The sequence below is a fragment of the Juglans regia genome, chromosome 6 (genome assembly GCF_001411555.2).
Source record: "Juglans regia cultivar Chandler chromosome 6, Walnut 2.0, whole genome shotgun sequence".
In the NCBI taxonomy this organism is placed as follows: domain Eukaryota; kingdom Viridiplantae; phylum Streptophyta; class Magnoliopsida; order Fagales; family Juglandaceae; genus Juglans; species Juglans regia.
Window position 1 is genome coordinate 26,852,497 of NC_049906.1, and position 18,285 is coordinate 26,870,781.

Consider the following 18,285-nt stretch of genomic DNA (forward strand, 5'->3'; position numbering starts at 1 on the left):
AACGACATGGATGAAGAAGAAAGGCATGCAGAAGTTTATCAATCATCTCTTCTCTCTGATTCTTCTTTCCCTTCTTTATCTCTCGTCTCTTTCTCATTCTTGGAGATTGACATCTCGAAACAGTCACTATACTGGCCCATTACACTCTCTCAAAGTTTTCAGATATTTCTTTGTGTTCATCTCTATACCCAAGATGCATATATTTATTTTCTGTTTATTTTTATTGTTTTCTTTCCATTGTATAGTCGTACGACAATATCATTATTTGAGGGTCTTGGTTGCTATCAAACCTTCTCGCTGGACTTCTGGTTGAACAATGGTAAGCGCCCTCCCTCTCGTAAATGTTTTTATAACACTCCCGACACTCTATTCTCACTCCCTGCCGACATATAAATTTCGTTGTTGCTAGTTATAGGGTAGTTTTTATGCTATTGGACAATGTCACTTCGCTCACTAACTTCGTTTGCCATCAACAAGACTAGGTCTGATAACTAGAGTGTAGACTCATTGTGTGCATTGAAACATATATGACTAGTAGTTTGCTAGAAAAAATGTTTGGAAATGTTTTTAAATAAAGGAGTGTGTAGGTGATACGGTTTGTTATTGGATGGTTGTTTTGGGGGACGACATTGGTGGTTTCGAGTTTATATGTTTGTTGTACATAGGCAGCAGAAGCAAATTGAAGATACAATTTCAATCTTGGTACAACAACAAGAAATCGCAAGAATTGATAGGGAAGCTCAAGATAAAAGAAACACTGAAGTACTGCAGTAGATTTCAAGAGTTTCAGTGAGCAGTTTGATGGGTAATGGTGATCTTGGTGGGAATATAAATGGACACAATGTGAATCTTGAAGGTGTTGGTGAGATTCATCATAGGAAGTTGGGTGATAGGGGGTTACTAGAATTTCCAAGATTTTTTGGGCTTAATCCTTTGACTTGGGTGTATAGAGTGAATCAGTATTTCCTCTATCATCAAGATCTTCCAGGTCAAAGAATCTCTATAGCTTCTTTTTTTTTTGGATGATGAAGCTTTAATCTGGTTCCAGGTTGCTAGTGAAGTAGGTGTTTTCCATTCCTAGGAAGAGTTTGTTCAAGCCATGCAAGTGAGGTTTGGGTCATCTCCATATGATGATCCCATGGAATCTTTGACATGATTGAAGCAAGTGAGTTCTGCCACAACTTACAAAACTGAATTTGAGTTGATTTCCAATAGAATAAGAGACATTTTTTAGAAAAACAAACTGAGTTGTTTTCTTAATGGTTTGAGAGATGAAATATAGTTGCCAGTCAGAATGTTGAAGCCATCTAACTTGAATGATGCTTTTGGTCTAGCAAAAATCCAAGAACAGTACGTGTGGAGCACTAAAAAGTCTTGGAGAAGTAATTATTTTGAAACTAATTAACAGTTATTGAATGTTAATGTCAATAAGCTTGGTCCTTTCAACTCAATCTTGGGTGCTCCTAAAGGCCAACCCATTTCAAGAATGCCATATCAGAAGATTTCTGAAACTCAAATGCAAGATCGAAGGAAGAAGGGCCTTTGTTATCTCTAGGATGACAAGTGGGATCAAGGCCAAATGTGCTAGACCTAAGTTGCATCTGATGGAAGGTATGGATTTTGTAGAGAATGCTAATGGTTTTGCAAAATTAGAACCAGATCAGATCCTCGAGGAGGAGAAGGATCAATTGACCGAGCCTACTCAGATTGCTTCAATTTCGATTCAAGCAATGATGGGGATACCAAGTCCTAAGACCATGAAGGTTATTGGACAGTTAAAGAAGAAGAAAATATTAATACTTATTGACAGTGGTAGTACCCACATATTTTTTGTAGATACCATGGTGGCAGTTAATTCAGGATTGTGTTTACAAATTTGTATCAAATTTTTGTACTTTGGAGTTAGGAGGTTGTGATGTTGTTTTAGGGGTGCAATGGTTGTTGTCCCTAGGGCATATATATAGCACCAACGTACGTACTTAGCAGTAGTACTACCACCCCGACCCAGCTCTGCATATTATATACATTGAGATCATCAAATTAATTACTTTGCCTATCTATCCATCAATCATGAAGACCCTTTCACTCAAGATCTCCTGCAAGCCTTGCCTTGGCCTCTCTTTTTCTCTCTGGTATGTCTCTTGATAAATTTCTTCAATGCATTAACTATTGGAAAATGGATTATATATATATGTATTTTAGATATATGTATGATCACATTTTAATTTTTTATTTCTATTGAACAATCTCTCTCTTGTACGGTTCTCCTGGGCTTACGAAGTATTAGTTACTGTCAGAGAACACGCATGTGGGACACTTATCCTATCATGAAATGACATGCTTGCCAAAATTGGTGGTTTACATAAGTACTATATCATATATGCACATGTATCATAGTGTATAAGCATGCATGTGTGATTTACTGTCGAAATCATTGGCTGAGATGGATGTATATGTTAGCTTTCATTTTCGACATATATGCATGGTGATAGTGAATTAGTTTGTTTGATATTGCATATATATGAATATTGCAGGTGCTCAATCCGCTACAATAACTTTCACAACCAATTGTCCCAATATCGTCTAGCCGGGAACCCTAACCGCTGATATGAAACCTCAACTATCAACAACCGGATTTGAATTAGCATCCAAAGCATCCACATCATTGGATGCCCAAGCTCCCTGGAAAGGCCGGTTTTGGGCATGAACTGGTTGCTCCATAGAGGTCTCGGGAAGGTTCTCTTGCACTACTGTCGATTGTGCCTCCGGCCAGGTTGCATGCAATGGCAACAGTGTTGTCCCACCGGCATCTTTGGTAGAAATAAACATAGTAGAGAATGGTGGGAAAGACTTTTATGATGTCAGCCTTGTCGACGGCTTCAACCTGCCTGTTTCAGTGAGCCCAGAAGGCAGGAGCGGTGATTGCCAGACCTCGAGTTGCCCGACCAATGCGAACGTAGTTTGCCCAATAGAGCTGCAACTGAAAGCCGCGGATGGGAGCGTGATCGCATGCACAACGTTCAATCAACCACAATACTGTTGCACTGGCGATTTCAACACTCCAGAAACATGTCCTCCCACGAACTATTCCCTATTCTTCGAGAACCAGTGCCGTCAAGCTTATAGGTATGCTTATGATGATGTGAACAACACCTTCACCTGCTCCGGTGCACCTAATTACGTTATCACTTTCTGCCCTTGAAGTACTTGATCATGAGATGAGATCAAGAATTTTGTATGCATGCATATTGCATGCGTTCTGCGCTTCTCTTTATAATAATTATAATAATAATCAACTGTGTAACAAATAATAATGAATTACTACATATAGAAACTTCATAAATAAATGGGAAAATGATATAAATTTCTTGTGCTTTTGGTCTGTATGCAGCTACGTACTCCATGTTCACATGCAACCATATATTATTCATGGGAGTACAATATTGTTCTAGTATTCCACCAGATTCCCTCTGTTTGCATCGATCAAAATTAACCCATAACACGAGGTTTCATAACTCATTTCAACTTATGTCATCTAATTATTACAATTCTTTTAAATTTCCACATAAAATAAAATAAACAATTCAACTTTTTTAAATCCAAAAGTAAAAATAATATTAAAAAAATATATTCTAACAATATTTTATTCAACTTTTAACTTTAATCTAACTCATCTCATCTCATCTCATCTCATCTAATCATTACAATTTTATCAAATTTTCACACAAAATAAAATAAACAATTCAACTTTTTTAAATCCCAAAACAAAAATAATATTAAAAAAATATATTCTAACAATATTTTATCCAATTTTTGAAGTTTAATCTCAACTCATCTCATCTGCAAAAATAAACGAGGCTAAATCATAACAAATTATTTTAAGCGAAAATTACTTTTCAAGTCTATGTGGTTTCACTTTTTCAAAATTGGTACATCTGATTTAAGAATGAAAAATGATATTTACAGTCGTAAAATACGTAAACGCTACATAATTTTTTTTAAAAAAATAAAAAATATTTTAATTTTTTTAATAAAAAATTTTACTCTTTTTTTTATTATTATTTTTTTAACTGTACTGGTCTTATAATCTCCATAACGGTTCAAGAATAGGCATATATGGTTAGGAAAACTCTACTCATAGTCTGGTCTAGCTTTCCATACTCCACACGAAAATCCACTTGGCAAACCGGTTCGAAACATCATCCGGTCCAATTCGAACTTCATCCCCGAAAGTCATTTGTGTTTTCTTCCAGCAAAACCCTCCCCCCCGAGACGACTTCTCTTGCCTCTCCCTCCCTGAAACTCAACTTCTTCCTCCCTCAAGGCAACCCGACAGAGCTCCCCTAAACTCATTTCCCTCTCTCGCAATCCCCGAAACTCATTTCCCTCTCTCGTAATCCCTGAAACTCATTCCCCTCCGCGACACTCCCTCTCTCGCCTCTCCCTCCCTAAATCAACTTCTTCCTCCCTTGACTACCAGTACCATGAAGGCAACTCAACGAATCTCGACTCCCAAAGCCACGACGATGGATTGAGCTTGACCCCCAGAGAAATCACATATCTCGACCCCCAAAGAAGCTTCCTGCCGCTGTTGGGTAATTTTTTCAAATGCCGTGTAATTTTTTGAGTGATTGTATCTCATTCTTATGGTGATTGTAATCTGGGCTATGGAAATATGCTAGGATATGGATTGATAACGCCACTTTGAGAAATGAATAGCATGTGTTTGTAAAAAAGACTCAAAGAAAATATTGGCTTCGAATATTGAAGCTCTTTCAGCTAAAATAAATTGTAAAAACGGTGAATATATGGGAAGGGATATGAAGATGATAGATTGTAAAAACAACTAGAATAATTTGTAAAAAGAGCTGAAATAATTTCTAAAAACAGTGAGTATGAAGCTGAAATAAATTTCATCCAAAATGATATTAAATGTTTGCAGGTCTTGATCAATGTGTTTTGGTGCATTTTTTATTACCGCTTTTAGGCTGTTATTATTGTGTTTGCCTTTGGTACTACAAATTCCAATAATGGTAGACCATTAAATATGAATTACTCAGGATCCTTCAGACATAAATCAAGTGAAATAATAGAAAGCTGCATGCATGTGTGAGCTGCAGTTGGGCGAGCTTGTCTCCATGAATCTCATGTAACTAACCTTCATGCTTTGGTTCGAGTTGGTCTAAATGCGGGCAGAGAATGAAATACCCGTGTAAATGTATGTTTCAGTTGTAGAGTCAACTGAGGTACTCTATTAATAGGGCTTGGATGAACTCATCTGGGGTACTCTATTAATTGGTTCAAATATGGGTTCACCAAATTAAGCCTTTTGTGGGATTTATTGGATGCTTTGGTTGGATTTGTGCTTGTAGTGAAATTATAATCCACACTCCTTCCACACTTCATAGTAGTTTCCATCCAAACTGTGCTGCCCCTTGAGTATATGAATGTGTTTTGCAGAGCTAATGCACAACAACCAAAACTTTTCGTTTGAATGATTCTTCTTCTCATCTTTGCTTGGCACTTGCCCTCTATGGTCTTATTGTCGGCATTATCTTGTCTTCTAGAGCTGGCCAGTCTAGATCAGACTAAGAAGGCTGTTGTGTTGCTGAATGTTCTTTTTACCTACTTATTTGTGTAATTTTGAGGAGGAAATTAATTGTGGACATGTTAGTTCAATATCAAGAATATCTATCCATTTGTTAGTGAAATATGAGGTTTCCTTTTTCTTTATTCTTCTCTTAACTATGTATATATATGACTTTGTGTCCTATAAGAATTGAATATGCAACTATGAATCTTTCTACCTATGCTTAAACTACGTGGTAAATAGACTTTGGATTCTTGAATTCCTATCTATTTTGCAATGTGCACCCAAAGTATCCATTTACCAATGACACAGCAGCCTATGTTTATCTATTTACTAATGACAATGTTTATCTATTTTTCAGCAAATGACAAGTTCAAGTACCAATACCGGTTCAAGTGCATGGACTTTAAGAGGGAAAGACAAAGCAAGTTTGGACAGGCCACTTTGCTATTGTGGCATTCTATCGAAACTTCGAATATCTGGGAAGGGTAATAGTTTTGGCAGAAGATTTTACAACTGCCCAAACTATAAGATCAATAAACAATGTGAATATTTTGAATGGATTGATCTTGAAAGTCAACAAAATCCATGCTACAAGATGACGTTGGAATTTGCTCAACGAAGGAATGAGAGGTTATTTCATGAACATGTAACGATCGAAACTGCCAAATATAAAGCAATGGAGAAGAAGTATAAGGGAACCTTAAAAGTGTTGTTGACATCGTGGTTGTTGTTTATTGCGATTTTTGTTGTAATTTTTATGTTTCCCAAAAACATTTCTGTATGTTGGGCAGTGTTTCGACTCATGTCAACTGTTTTAGTTTTGGACAATTGATTGTAATGAACATATGATGTAATTAGTCATGCTTGGTAAATGTAATGAGTTGGCTTTTGTCAATATTATGGACATGTTTTGACATAGGGGCCTTTTCACTCTCTCTCTCTCCCTCACTCTCTCTTGCTAATGCAAAATGCTCAAGATGTTGAGTTTCTTGTTTAAGCATGTTGAGTTTCTTGGTTAATGTTTTACTTCGCTTTTTGGCATCAACAAATTAATTAAGATTGCAGGCAAGAATATATACATGTAGGCAAGAATATACAACAAATTAATTAAGAAGAATCCTGTAAATGTTGAAAGGAGGGATTGTATACACTTGTAGCAACCTGTACATCTACCAATCTTTTTTTGTTTATTTTTTTTTAAAAAAATAACTAGTTATTTTATATATCAAAAGGTGGCATATACAAGAAAGTCACAAAACAATAATGAGCAACAAAACAAAGCAAAACTCAACCTAAATGAGCAAAACTCACATACAGCTAACGTGGTGCATTTATAATTATGAAATCCATAAAAACATTCCACCAACAATTGTCACATACAACCACAACCTCGAAATAAATGTGCACAAGATACTTCAAGATTTCTATGATTTATATAATAATGATTTTTACAAGTACTGCATTCGACTATCTGTACATTCTTTACAACCACAACCGCCAACAAAAAGGCTCTAGATTTTCACAAAATCTTTCAAATAACCCATCAAAAATATAATAATGATTGTCATACATGTTGAACACCCACAAAAAATACTTGCTGAAACCCATAAACAATGTTTCACAAATTCTCATCATTGTCCGGTGGTGTTTGTTGTGTGACACTACTATATTGGGTTCCAACAACAACATCTTCAACGTTAGCACTAACTTGGGGGGCCAGGACCTCACCAACTCCAACTTGCTCGTCATCAAATATTTTCCTGCAAGTCTAATTTCTAAAATGCCAGAAAATATACATCTATTAGAAATGAAAAGAAACACTAGTCCTACACATATATAATTACTAGAAAAAAAAACTGAGTACCTGTTTCTTCTTTTTCTTAGTTGCAGCCTTCTCCACAAGTGGAACCTTTCTTTTCGTTGGAGGTCTCCCTTTCCCTCAAACAACGTTAGGGCTTAATATTTTCTTACCCTTATCCACGACGTCACTCTCATTGACCTTGGTTGAACCGGACTTAAGTGGTAATCCTTTAAAATTATGCTCAAACTCATCCAAAACCCCGGTGCATCGATATGGTTTTCACTTGGGGATACACACGTCGCTAATTTCATACATATTTTAACCACAAGTTCATACTTTCGTGAGTCCGCATTATCCCGCAAATCATCATAACTACTTTTGACAAGTGTGTATCTTCTCTTTAAGTCTTTCCTCCACCGATCCAAGATGTACCTCTCTAGCAACACATGAATCTTCTTCATTTGAAAAAATTTATATACATGCCTACAAATAATGCCCCTCATCTCAAACAGTGCACACGTGCATTTGATATCACATTCCTCCTCGTTATAGTAAACTATGTAATGGACGGTTTTGACATGGTCACCCATGGAAATTTCATCAAACACATCAAAGGTGGAAATACAACCCTGTTTGCTAACAAGTATGCAATTACAACAAATCATCCCCCACACCTCCCCTTGGATTTCTTTAAACTTTGCATTTGTATATATCGCTTGGAACTGCTTCTCAAAGTAGAATGGAGTCACACATGGGATGGTTTGGTTGCACGAATTGAAATCAGCTATTGTCTCTACTTCCACCTTCTTACCCACAACATTGTCAAATTGATCGATAAATTCCTTTAACGTTGTACCAGAATGCACATATCAGTAAAGAAATGCATTCATGCTTTCAGACTGCTGTGTTGTGCTCATATTAGCCCAAAAACACCCTTCAAGTAAGCAGGAACCCAAAATGATCTCTTGGTATACAACCCTTCCAGCCACGTGTTATCACTAAGGTCATATTTCTGAATTAGTTCCCCCCATTTGGCATCAAAGGCTTCACAGGTATGCGAATCATATAGGGCGCTCTGAATGTCAGTCTTCAACCCTGCATTGAATTGGGAGTGGGATCCCAATTTCTCAGGCAGTTTCCGCATGATATGCCATAGACAATATCTATGGCGAGTTTCTGGGAATACCATCGCAATGACACTCTTCATTGTCCGATCTTGGTCTGTTATGATTGCTTTTGGAGCCTGACCATTCATGCAGTCCAACCATGCTCAGAACAACCACACAAAAGTACTTGTATCCTTACTTGAAATCAATCTAACCCTTAACAGTATGGATTGCCTGTGATGGTTTACCCCAACAAAAGGAGCAAAAGGCTTACCGTATCTATTTGTTAGATCGATATGTCGTATCAAAGGTGATCACATCTCCAAAATACTCGTATGCGGCTCGACTACGTGCATCAGCCCAGAACACATTTATGATTCCCAACTCATCATCCACATCAATCACAGAAACAAATCCATCATTCATCTTCCTCATCCTCATAAAGTAATCACTAAGTGATTTGCCACCTCCTTTACCTAGCCTCAAGTGTCTGGCTTTGACAATATATGACAATCTTTCTCTTGAAATTCAAGATTCTCAAACCCGCCCGCATCAACAACAAGTGCTCCAAAATTTTTGTTCATTCGAATACCAGCCCTGTCATTTAGATCGAGCATTCTTTTAATATATTCATCTAAACACTTGTGACTTCTAAAAAATCTAGACTTCTGTGGGCAGACAGTACCATGATTGTGAGTATTCTCAGCAGTGGTCAAAACCCATACATCCTTTTTGTCCAAGTGAGCGTTTAACTTTGCCTTACAATCTGTTTTAATTGTTTGTCGCGGCTTCGAGATATTACTGTGACTCGAATGATACTTGCTACCACGTGCACACCCAATTGTCACATACTTCGGTTTCCCAGATGCATATCTTTTCGTCCTCTGTGTGATAACACCAAAACCTTGTTGCTGGGCATATCGCTTATAATATGCAAGAAGGTCTTTATCAGTGGCGAACTCCATACCAAGTTTTGGCTCCTCAACTCGTTCATCATCATCGAATACTTCATTAGTTTCCTCGGCCTCTGCCACTTTATTTACGTCCGACAAAATTTCTAAAAATGGAAATGTATATTTCATATTAGAATTTATATTATAAGACTGTATGTTTACTAATTGGGTTAAGAGTCTAATACCATTTGTCAAGTGACAGCTCTTATCAGTCGTGTGTAATGTACCTCCAAAATTCTTTTCACTTTCAGCACCCAATGACAATGGCACAGTTGATGATTCACTTGCTAGTTGGGGAGTCTTTTTAGATCTTGTTGACTCCTCCGGATTACTCGATGGTGGCATCGATGGATGCTGTAATGAGGCACGGAGTTCAAATAAATTCAATACATATATATATATATATAAACCTAAAAACGATTAAAAGGAGTATACTTGATAGGTATGTTGAACTCATGTGGATTCCTCTGGATTACTCGATGGAGGGTAGGGCATCATTGATCCAAAAGATGGCATCGATGGAAGCTGTAGTTAGGCACGGTGTTAAAACATCCGAAATGCATATAAGGAAAAAAAAACTTAAAAATGTTTAAAAATAAGCTACCTGGCTACCCGAAGTGCATGTATATGGATTTGGATATGCATTTTGAGGCAACATAATGGTAGGTAGTACGGTTTCCTGGACCATAATATCCCTATAATACACAAATAAAAAATACGTTTAACTATGAATAAAAAAATACATTTAACTAAATGACAATATCAGACACAACAACATTTCCAAATGATCAATATGTTTCATACCTAGTCAGTAAAGTCGATGTAGAAGGCATAGATGGCATAGATGCTGTTTCATCTTCCTCTTTATCCATCCCGCTATTTCAACTGAGTTTTTAGGACAAAGTTACTAAACAAAAATGCATAAATCATTCCACAATTGAGTATGCTAAAAGCATAGTGGTTAAACATAAATCTTCAACATAAATCTTCAACTTAAATCTAGAATTTAAATACTTTAGTTTAAAAGCATGGTGGTTGAATACTTTAAAAGCATAAATCATTCCACAATTGAGTACCACACAATTGGTAGATCCTGCATTTTGCACTCAATAGCGAAAATTATGTTTATCGCTGTTTTCTATCCAATGCAATTCTATAAATCTCTCCCACTACTTCTCCCACCTCTTGGTAAGTAGAATTTTATGAATCTCAATAGATTCTACTTTAGTGAATCAATAGACAATCACCATGTAAAGTTCCCATTAAAAAAAAGCAAGTATAAAGGAATCATAGTTTTGAATCTCATTTTTTTGTTGTTCATAAATGTAGCTGGAGCAACAACAAAAAAATGATTACTCGTACATTTAAATTACAAACAGCATACATTTGAAAACTAATGCTAAAAAAAAATTGGCTTTTAATGCAATTTTCTCATACTTACTTCATCAACTCTGTTACACAGTGCATCAGAAGGAAAAAAGGAAAAAAAAAAAAAGAAGCTCGCAATGGCACTCATATGTGCAACCCAATTGGCTTTTAATGCAATTCCCACTCTTACACAATGCATAAAAAAAAAAATTAATTTACACTAACACCCACCCCAAGTTCCAAGTTCACAAACAGATTGAGAAATGAAACCTAACAAATATACTGTGATTTTCAGGCAATAGTAGAACAAAAAAATAAAATAAAAGCAAAGAAAAACCCAAACTTTATCTATTGTGATTTTAGGTGCTCTGTTTTCTTTGCAAGAGTTGACACAGGGTAAACCAACAAATGAGAGCCCCACGTAGAATGGAAGAAGCAACTGATGAGGAAGCGAGCTGAATGTCTGTGTGAGTTGAAAGAAAAACATTAAAAACGAGATTGTAAAACATAAGAAAAACGGAAATGGCTCAAAGATTATAAAACAGGAAAAAAAAAAGAAGAAAAAAAGCAAAAACCTATGACGTTGAATGTGGAGTTCTAGACTCGTCGATGCAAGCTGACGTTGGCGGTGGGTCCGTCATGCTAGGTTCTCGTCGGCAATCCCAGACTGTGTCGAAGGTGAAATGGCTGCTGTTGGAGGAAGAAGAGGCTGTTGGCGCTACTAGCGGGGGAGGGAGAACAGAGGAAGAACGTGGGCGTGCGGGGGGCGAGGAGGGAAAATAAATTTGAAACGGTATTGGATATAATTTTAGGTTTAACTAAACGCAACGTTTAACATAAAAAAAAAAAAACAAAAAAACAAAAAAAGGAAATGCCAGATCACTTTTCGTGTGCCGCTTGAGAGAAACAGGTAGGTGTATAAAAGGACTCCTTTGACTGTCACTTAAGCACCGGTCAGAAAACAACACTTGGAATAAACTTTTAAAAGTTTTTAAAAATTAATGCAAAGTAAGCATGAATCGAAAAAAACAAAAAACTTTTAAAACATGATCAATAAAACTTAAAAAAGTTTAAAAAAAATAGTAAATATAAAAATTTGATAATGTAATAAATTTTATGAAAAACAATAGGTCCAATTTAACTATAACTATAGGCCGATTGTTCTAAATTATCTATGCCAGAGATATTAATTTCGAAAAAGTTAAAGCCACAGGGGATATCATGAATGGAAATTCTCTCCTATTGTAATTGCAATAAATTTAAAAAAAATGATAATAAAAAAGGTAAAAGAAATTATGAAAGATTTGGACATTTTTCTATAGAAAATTTTTTCTCATCAGTTACTATTTATTATTTTACATCTTATAAAAAAAAATGAATAATGACTGATAAGTAGAATTAATGTTTTTTTATATCTGGGCTTGGAAGATTTGGGTTCGCAAGCTTTAACCCAATTAAACCAGTCTTGAAAAGAAGTGGCCACCTAATTTTCCTTTGGGAATAGCTTAATTGTCATGATATGTTTATCACTGTTTTCTAAATTGTGATAACATGTTATCAGTGTTTGAATCCCCCCAAAAAAAAAAACAGGCTTTGAGTTCTCCATAGAAAAATAAATAAATTGATCTAAAAAAATTTCAAAAACTCTTGAAATCTTTCAAAAATATGAAAACTATATATTCTTCTAACCCCGTCTAGGTAATTATTGTGCTTTCTTAAAAGTATGAAAAAAAAAAAGTTACCATATTTGGGTGAAGTCCATAAATAAGCCTCCAAAATATAAAAACGAAAATATCCGAAAATACACCTCCAGAAATTTAAAAACTTGAAGATATGAGTTAAAAGAAAAAACCCGGCCAAAATTTAAACCTTTAAACGTTTGCATATCCTCTCCTAAGTTTCTTCAATTAGTGAATCAGTACTCTTTTACATAATGAAAAATACATAAACAAAAACAAACAGTGGGATTCCTTATTTTATTTAAATTAAAAATTTTAAAATGACCAATTATCAAGTTCCGTAAAAGAAATATTTGTTATAAATTGAAGGAATATGAAATGAAATTGCATCTACAATTTATATTTTGTAATTATAAACAACAAAGTGTATAATATATACATACACATATGCATGCATAATCATTATCGTATTGATCGATATGACTCCCCCAAAGTGAAATCTCTGGTACTTTAATTCGCCACCATCTTCCAAGCCAAAGAATTAATGGTTAAATAGCAGTTTTAACTTTATAATTCCTCCGAGTTGAAGTTGTAATATCTATCAAATCTTTGATAGCGTTCGATTACCACAAACCTGGTAGAGTTCTATAAGGAAGTCCGTTGGTCTAGGAAGAATGACAAATTCGTGACCTCGACGACATAAGATCTTTATGTGAGAATATTAATAAAAACATCCCTTCTTTATAGTCTTCAGAACTGTAGTAATATTTCTGTCCAACTGAATACACTCTCATTGTGCTAAATAGGAAGTTTTTGTGCAGACGCAAATCATGGTTGGCAAGATGGATGTAATAGAACTCGAGCAACGTGATGAAATGGCAGCAGCTTCTGTATTTTGGGAGGTCTAGGACATAGAGTAGGGTGTTTTTGGGCATGGTAACTTTTTTGGGAGATGAAACAAGATGTTTAAAGCAGTGCATGAAGTAGTTATAATATATAGTATGTGGTTGTGTGTAACATATCTATAGGTGGTTACGTGAATCTGTGCAATTTTGTTGGTGTTTGGAGTTGTCTGAAAAATTACATGATCACATTAAACATTGGTAACATATACTGCAAACCACATATGGTCGGGCTAACCCTTGTAGGTAATGATACCAATCATATCTATTATTTTCATAGTTTAGAAATATCTGTACCTCTTATTTATTAGTTGTGCACATATGGTCGCTGATGTGTATGTCGAATGGGTTTTCCCTCTTGCTCTTTAGCTAAAGTCTATGGCAGTGTGTTAGTTATAAAGAAAAAGGCGTAGGGTCATGTGTTTATTCAATAGGACTGGTATATAAAGGATTCACAAAGATCAATAATATTTTGGAGTCTAATGTTGTCAGGTTTATTGCACTAACTCATGAGTACACTTCTACTAGGTGGTTGTTTATCCAGCTACTAAAATAAAATAGTTGCCACGTTGCCTTGTTTGTTTTCACAGTTCATCTTAACTTATCTCATCTCATCATTATAACTTTCTCAAATTTCCACATAAAATAAAATAAAGAATTCAACTTTTTTAAATCTTAAAACAAAAATAATATTAACTTTAACTTTGAACATTTTAACCTCTGGTTATCAAATGCTTGAAGGAAGCAAACCACTTGCTTTGATTTTTCGGATCTATTATCGTCTTTTAAAAACGAATTTAGATCCAAAAGCTATTGTAAAACCTTCTGGAAAAAATACTTTACTGATCCAGAGTACTTCCCCAGATGTTGATATCAAAGTTCCAAAAAGGATTTATTGGGAAGACATAACCCTTCCCACTGAATGGACTTTGGAACAAGAAATTCCTCCTCCTCCTAAAAATATTGTCCCTGATGCTAATGCTGACATCATCCAACAATATTTAGATGGAACTGTTAAAATTTCTTTTAATAGACCTGAAGCCTCAAGCAAAAGAAGAAATTCTTTTTCTGGCTCTAGATCTAGTTTTGATTCCGTCCGGAACAATCCAAGGAATAACCCAAATCTTAACCAATTCCTTGAGGATTCTGTACGAACGGTTCAACCTGTTAAACCTGCTTTAAAACTAAAAGGACTCTCCACGACCTCTCAAGTTACTTCTGCTTTTTATACTGCACAATGAGCTGAATCTTCCAAAGATAAAAACATAAATGATGAAGCTGACAAAGAAGAAAACTCTTCTATGTCACCAACAGCTTCAGATATGCAAGCCCCTATTGCACATGTACATCATAGTTTAACTGTTTTAAACAAACCTTTTAAACTTGATTTAGTCGAACTTTTTAATGAATTTGCTTTACCTGAAAATAAGCAAAGGCGAAAAGCCTATTTTGCAAAATTTTCTGATTTAGAAAAGCAACGTGTTAAACGCAAATAGAAAGAAGAGACGAATAGGCTCCAACAGCATATTTCTCTTCTAGACTTTGCTAAAAATATTTATGTTCCAAGAAATACTTTAAATGTTGTTAAAAATGATTTTGTCAAGGAAGAAGGCAAGACTGTCATACAAGCCAGTCATCCGCCTTTGGAGACAATACTGATTCCCTTTAAAGGATCAGAAGTAGTTGCTTCTCCTTTTAAAATCCCTGAATCTGTTTCCAGAGATCCTGAGAAAGACAAGGTTTTGAAAGAAACAAAAAAGATTGTTCATCAAAATAATTTTGTAAACCTTGCTCTCCACTCGATCGGACAACAGTTAGATAGGATTGAAGAAAATGTTGAGAAGCCAGTTTTTACTTCAAATCCTGTTTTTAAAAATGATTATCCTTTGGTTTTTCCTAAAGATCAGCCAAAGAAAAAGATTGAAAAACCACTGATCATCCTACCAGAAGAAAGGCCAAAAATTGATTTAAAAACTCCTCAGGCCAAAACTTTGGAAAATATAGATCAAATGATAGCTGATCTCAAGAAAGAACAACCTTCTACCAGTGCTTTAAATAGCAATGGTAAGGAAGCTGTTCTTGTTGAAACCACAGACGAATCATCGTCAGACGATGATTTCTCTGAAGAAAAGGATATTGATTCAATTGAATGGAATTTTCAGGATAATTTTAAACCTGAAATAGCCAGATTCTCTTCAAAAGGACCCAAACCAATGAGTCTGACGAATAACTGGTATTCGAGGCCTACTCTCCCTGATTTACAGTTTGAAGAAAAGGTTTTTCAAAACCAATCATCTTATTCTGCTGACAAAGTTTACGAATGGAATATTGATGGTTTCTCTGAACAAGAAATCCTTAATACCATGAGTAAAATGTCTTTGGTGGCAAATGCTTATGTTAACAACAATATCAGGCAGCCTGATATTGTAATTATTTTGACTCAAGGATTTTCAGGTGTTTTAAAACATTGGTGGGACGAACATCTAACCAATGAAACCAAGGAAACCATTCAGAACGCTGTTAGGCGTAATGAAGAAGGGTTACCAATTTTTGATGAAACTATTGGGATGGCACATCCTGATGGTGTTAATACTATGATTTATACCATTTTAAAACACTTTATTGGAACTCCATCCAACATAACTAGTCGTGTAAGTGACCAGTTAAATAATCTTCGATGTCATCAGATGTCAGATTATAGATGGTACCAAGATGTTTTTATTTCTCGAGTAATGCTTCGTGACGACAGTCAAAAGCCTTACTAGAAAGAGAAATTTATTGATGGATTACCTCGATTGTTTGCTTATAAAGTAAAGGAAGAACTTACTGATACCTCTGGATTCCTCAATTACGAAAATTACACCTATGGTGATATTTTCAGTGTAATTAAGAAACTTGGTATTAGTATGTGTAATGATCAAAGAATGCTTCGTGAACAGATGAGAAATAGTAAGAAAGCCAAATATGAAATGAGAACTTTTTGTGAACAATTTGGCCTTCCTAGTATTGCTCCATCTAAGAGAAAGCATAAAATTTCTAAACCTCATGGTGGTTCTAGGAGAAAACCCCGTGATGAATTTTATAAGAAAACTTATAAAAAACCTTTTTCTAAATCATTTCCTAAGAAAAAGAATTTCAAAAATTCCAAAGAATTTTCTCAAGGAAAATGTTTTAATTGTGGCAAGACTGGACATTTTGCAGATAAATGTCCCAAGAAAGCCCAAAAAATTAAAAAGAAGCTTAATTAGTTGGACATTGGTAACCATGATAAAGAAGAACTATTTCGACTCCTAGAAATAAACTCGTCTTCATCATCGGATACCCTTGAGCTCAGTTCTAGTGATTCCGAATATCACTCTGATACTGAGACCCTTAAGCCTTCTGATCCAAAGCTGGGTTGCAACTGTAATTCTACTTGTTATAAGCCTCCTAGTAAGACAATTAATGTCTTAACTAAAGCTGAGGAACAAGAAAATCTTTTGCTAACCCTCATTTCCCAAATTACCAATCCTGAGCTTCAAGAAGAATATCTTCTAAAGCTGAAGAAGACGATGGTTCGTCAAGAACCAGAAACTTCTAGACAAAGGATTAATTTTCAAGAAACCCTGGAAAGATTTCAAAAGAAAAAACCCAAGGATATTTCTACTTCTGATTTACAATATGAAATAAATTCTGTTAAAAAAGAACTTGTTGAACTCAGATCTGAAGTTAACAACCTCAAATCTGAAAATGACGTTTTAAAACAAGAATTTTTATTATTCAAAATTGATAAACAACTTGATCAAGACATTCCCTCAGATAATGAGCAAACAGATGAGGCTAGTTCCAGTCAACATGAGAATAACTAGATTTGTTTGATTAGACACACTATTCCTCCAAAATGGTTTTCACGAGTTACTATTGTTATCTCTCATGATTTCCAATTTCCTGTTGTTGCTATGATTGATTCCGGATCAGACCTGAATTGTATTCAGGAAGGACTCATCCCTAGCAAATATTTTGAAAAATCTACAGAAAGATTATTCTCGGCAAATGGATCAAAGATGACCATTAATTATGAGCTCAATAATGCTCATGTTTGCCAGAATAATATTTGTTTTCGGATTCCTTCTATTTTAGTCAAAAACATGTCTGACAAAGTGATTTTGGGAATCCCTTTTATTTCTTCTTTATATCCTTTCATGACTGAAAAAGACGGTATCACTACCGACCCTTTCGGTCAAAAGGTAAAATTTCACTTTGCTTCCCGTCTTGAAATTGATACGGATAAGAGCAAGAAATCTTTACTTTTAGCAAAAGAAAAACATTTGAATTTCCTCCAACAGGAAATTAAATACAAAAAGATTTCTGAACAATTATCCTCTTCTCTATTGATTTCAAAAATTGATGATTTTAACAAACATCTAGTAACAGATGTTTGTTCTGATTTACCTAATGCTTTCTGGTATAGGAAGAAACACATAGTTTATCTCCCATACATTAAAGGTTTTGATGAAAAAGATATTCCAACAAAAGCCACCTCTGTTCAAATGAACAGACAAACTTTGGAATATTGTCAAAAAGAAATTTCTGATCTTCATAAAAAGGGCATTATTAGAGATAGCAAGTCCCCCTGGTCTTGCTCTGCCTTTTATGTCCAGAAAAATGCTGAACTAGAAAGAGGAACTCCTCGTCGAGTTATTAATTACAAACCCTTGAATAAAGTCTTAGAATGGATTAGGTACCCTATTCCCAATAAGAATGACTTAATTCATAGGTTAAGCGATGCGGTAGTCTTCTCCAAGTTTGACCTTAAATCTGGGTTTTGGCAAATCCAAATAGCCGAGTCAGATAGGTATAAGACTGCTTTTGTTACCCCCTTTGGTCACTTTGAGTGGAATGTG

General features: G+C 35.2%; 1 pseudogene; it reads left to right on the forward strand.

Moving 5' to 3' along the window:
• The first annotated feature begins 1,556 nt into the window (after positions 1–1,556).
• On the forward strand, positions 1,557–3,202 carry LOC109021362 (annotated as a pseudogene).
• Positions 3,203–18,285: the final 15,083 nt, after the last annotated feature.